This window comes from Physeter macrocephalus, unplaced genomic scaffold (genome assembly GCF_002837175.3).
Source record: "Physeter macrocephalus isolate SW-GA unplaced genomic scaffold, ASM283717v5 random_757, whole genome shotgun sequence".
NCBI lineage: Eukaryota > Metazoa > Chordata > Mammalia > Artiodactyla > Physeteridae > Physeter > Physeter macrocephalus.
In genome coordinates, this window is record NW_021146043.1 from 16055 (window position 1) to 20810 (window position 4756).

Consider the following 4756-nt stretch of genomic DNA (forward strand, 5'->3'; position numbering starts at 1 on the left):
GAATCTCCTTCTGTGGCCCCGGGGGACGGCCACTGTCAAAGGAACTGCACCAGCTGCAGACCCAGCCTGGAGTGGGTTTATGCACCAGCCAAGAGGAAGTGACACCAGGACAGCAGAAGTAAAACCCCCATGCTCATTCAGTCGGTTGGGGGCCAGACTCCGAAGCACCACACCCAATAGGGCTAGGAGATCTCTGCCCTGAATATACCCACCCTGAACCATGGAGGCTGACGGGGCCAGCCTGCCCCCCATCACACAGCTGCAGCGAGCAGCTAGGAAAGGGACCTGACCCCCTGCACTTCCTGGATTCACATCTTCCACTAATCACGGTGCAACTCCAGGTGTGGCTGGCCCCATTCATTCCCCACCCCCTCCAACCAGAAGCATTTCACAGCATTCCCTCAAAAAGATCCAACTCTACAATTCTTAGTGAGACGTAGATTTTACTAACACTTTGGTGGGAAGACATTTTATACATCACGAGGTGAAGCTCCATAAAAACCACCTTTAAAGATTCTCCGTTCTCTGCGTATGTCCCTCCCAGCTTATCTCCTTTTGTCACTTCCCAAATTCTTCTATTGTCCTCAGCCCTGGCCTGAAACCCTACTGAGCAAAAAAGGCATTAAGCATCTATTGTAACTGACGTTTGTCCCTCGGTGGGGCTGAGAATCCTCGCTCTCCATCCAGACACAGCTTCTCGGCTGCTGATCAAATTGCTCTCCATAAGTCCCTTCTCCCTCCCCGCAAAACAGTTTCCTTTGTGGAGGAGAGATTATGCTATTGAGAAATTAAGTTAGTCTTCACAGTGGCGCAATAATAATAAGTTGAGTTTTTTCCATCGATCAGGCGCTGTGTGAGGAAGGCACTGACATGCGTGACTTCATGTAATGCCCCCAGCGACCTTGAGAGGTAGGTACCCCCACTGTTAAGGTGAGAAAATTTAGTCCCAGAGAGACTGAGCAATGAGCCCAATGTCAAACAGCTAGTAAATTAATGAAAGACAAGTCAAATTTTTTTAATGAGCAAAGATTTGAATAGACATTCCTCCGAAGAAGGTATCAGTGGCCAATAAGGACATGAAAAGATACTCAAATGCCACTGGGGAAATGCAAATCAAAACCACAGTGAAATACCACTTCACACCCACAGGATGGCTATACTCAGAAAGACAGATAGTAAGAGTTGGCGAGGATATGGAAAAGTTGGAGCTCTCGTACGCAGGTGGTGGGAATGTAAAATGGTGCAGACACTTTGGCAAACAGTCTGGCAGTTCCTCAGAAAGATAAATATAGGGAATTCCCTGGTGGTCCAGTGGTTAGGAAGTGGTGTGGCCAAAAAAAAAAAAAAAAAGATAAATATAGAAGTGTCGTATAACTCAGCAATTCCACTCCTAGACATCTACGCAAGAGAAATGAAAATATGCGTTCACCTAAAAACTGTACGCAGATATTCATAGCAGCATTATTCATAAGAGCCAAAAAGTGAAAGAACACAGATGTGCATCAACTGATGACCGGAAAACTGAAATACGGTATATCCGTAAATTCAATATTATTCAGGCATAGTACTGATTCGTGCTACACAATATACATGAACCTTGAAATTATTATGCTAAGTAAAAGTAGACAAACACAAAAAGCTACACATTGTATGACTCCACTTACGTGAAATGTCCAGAAAAGGCAAATCCATAGGGATAGAAAGTAGATCAGTGGCTGCCTGGGGCTGTGGGAGGGGAAACGGGGAGGGACTGCTTTGAGTACAGAGTTGTTTTTTTTTAAATTTTTTGTCAGCACTGCACTGGCATGTGGGGGTCTTAGTTCCTCGAACCCGCGCCCCCTGCAGTGGAAGCACAGAATCCTGTTTTTTTGATATTTATTATGTTTATTCATAATTTGATTATGCCCAGTGGGCAGCCCATCTCCAGGAGCCTCCCGGAGCCGGGGGATCTGAGCTCGGGTCACAGACCACGCAGGAGGCTTCTCTAGGGCTGGGAGGCTGCGGGCCTTCCCAGGCGCCGACAGGGAAGGAGGAGAGGGTGCGAGGATCACCATTTCTCAAGTTAGGACTTCCTCCTTTCTACACTTCCTCCATATGCCCTGTCAGTCATCCTGCTCCTCCTCCTCTGGAACAAAAGTATCATGCTCCTCAAGTAGCGCAGCAAAGTTCTAGCTCATGAGCGCCCCGACAGAGGATCGCAATGGAGAACACACGGCGAAGGGAGAAGGACATTTCACCGGTTTGGGCAACATGGCGCCGCCGAGACTAACGAGGACTGACCTCAGGGTAGCAGACTCCGAACTGAGCCGCCGCGTCCGTCGTCCGGCGGAGACCTCCCCACCTTTCCTCAGGCTCAGCCGGCTCCGGAAAGCCCCAGATGCGACGGGTGCCAACGCGAGCCAGCGAGCCGCTCCGGACGCCGTCTCCCGGCTCCGACCCTGGTCCGGGCACCTGGAAGCACGGAACCTTAACCCCTGGACCGCCGGGGAAATCCCTGAGTGCAGAGAGTGGGGAAAATGTTCTGGAATTAGACAGTGGTGATGGTCGCCAAACCTGGTTAATACAATGAAAACCCCTGAATTGTGCACTTTAAAACGGTGAATACGATGGTATGTGAATTACATCTCAAAAACCAGCCAACCAGCAAAACAGCTGATAAAAAGCCACCCAAGAGTCCAACCCAAGCCATCGGCCTCTTGGTCCCGCTCTGACACCCCTTAAAACGCCCATCGCAGCCTCACACCACCAGAGTCCCTCATAAGGAGACTCTCACGCCCACATCTGCTGCCGAGGGGCAGCTGGCATTTTTTTACCGTGTGACTCTGGGGACAAGGCCCCACCCTTACAGCCAGCTGGATGGGGGCGTGGCCTGGAACACCCCCAGCCTGGCCAGAAACCTGTGACTTCACAAGACAGCCCAGGTCAGTGAGATCTCTCTCTCCCTCTCTCTCTGGAGTCTGGAACGGGAGAACGAGGGACTGAAGAGGTTAAGCTGTGAGAGACCTGCACTCAGAGCAGCCCTGGGAGCTGGTGAGCAGGTGGAAGTCGGAGGGAGCAGCAAGGATGGAAAGCCAGGGAGGGCAGTCAGGAGAGAGCAGAAAGAGGCTGTCTTCTTCCTTCCCAAGGCTCTGTGGGCTCCTTGAGCCATACTCGAATTCCTGTTCTGATTCCGAGTCCCTGTGGTGTCTTTACAGTAGCCACCTGTTCAAGGGAGGTCTGTTCTTTGCACTGAAAAGAGCCTGATGACACCCAGCAGGCATTTGCTGACCCAGGTTGGATAGACCAGCTCCCCCAGATTCATGGCCTTAGGGATGGGTTCTTTCGTTTACAAAGGAAACAGCAGATCTCAATGGTCTCTTCTGGAGCCCAGCCGAGAGAGCATCGGGCTGTCTGCCTGAGATTCCATATGCAGGACTCCAGGACCCATCTTAGATACTGGTCTCAGAAGCCCTTGCACCTTCCCAGCAACGAGAAGATAATACACAAGGCGTACGTTTCCACAGTGCGGACCAGTTACCATCTTGGTATCATTCTTTACTTTCCTTTGTCTTCTGACTTATTTGCTATGATTTAGCCTCTACAGTCCCCTCAAGTTAACCCAGTTTTTTACAGACCAACAATTGGTGTGGAATAATAAAGAGAGTCAAACTAAATATCTTATCTGGAGTGACCCTGAACTTATCAGTATTCTTCAAAGTAAGGAGAAGACATTTCGCATCTCACTTTTAATGAGGAAAAAAAAAACTGTTGCTGGAAATATTTACCTTTCATCTGCTGCGCTGAGAGATGGGGGAGATTTGTCGGCTTTGATCTCCACTTGTTTAATTACCGGGAAATGAAGTGCGCGTGAGCCAGCAGGATCATGAAGTCTCACTCTTGCTGCAGAAGATGGCAGCTGGGGACCCAGCAGCCTGGCATTTTATTTTCCCAGAGCAAAGCTGAACCAGCACCAGGATGGAAGAAGTATCCCGATGAGATGCGCCTGAAGAAGAACCAGGTGGCAGAGACTTGACCAAAGGGGTCACTGGACCAGCATCTCCCATGGGGTCTCCCCTTCTCGCCTCCCACCCTACGAGAAGGGCACGGCGTAGTCCAGGGCCCTGTCTGGCCTGCCTGGGCCAAGTGTCTGCCCGCACACCACATGCCAGGCCCTGACTTGAGGCAAGCCCGGCACACCTGTGCACCCACGGCCTTAGTTCTGACCACTTTCAACACACTACTAGCACCTGACTTCACCTGTGCCGGACCTCCCAGCTGCAACCTCAGGTCGGTCCTCTTCTGACCCTCACCTGCACAGCTCAGGTGAGTGAACACCATCCCAAGGAAAAGAGCAGGGGACCGAAAATAAGACAAAAGCTGGCCTTCTCCGTGGACTGCCCATGACATGGAAGCTGGAATTTGGCCTCTGGGCAGGCAGGGGCTGATGGGTAACCACGGGATGAAGGTGGGTAACATCTGGTGGGGGGGGGCACTGTCGGTTGTGATGGATAGCATCCCACCGTCCTTAGCACAGGAGTAACTCCACGATGCTCATCTCTAAAATGAGGGTGTTAGGGCTTCCCTGGTGGCACAGTGGTTGAGAGTCCGCCTGCCGATGCATCCGGAGCCTGTGCTCCGCAACGGGAGAGGCCACAACAGTGAGAGGCCCGTGTATCGCAAAAAAAAATAAAATAAATAAAATAAAATGAGGGTGTTAAATTAGACATTCTTTTTTTTTTTTTTTTTTTTTTTTTTGTGGTATGCGGGCCTCCCTCTG

General features: G+C 50.5%; 1 pseudogene; it reads right to left on the minus strand.

Moving 5' to 3' along the window:
- Positions 1 to 2102: 2102 nt before the first annotated feature.
- The window catches only part of LOC112064235 (essential MCU regulator, mitochondrial-like), an 11756-nt pseudogene continuing 9102 nt past the window's right edge, over positions 2103 to 4756 (minus strand).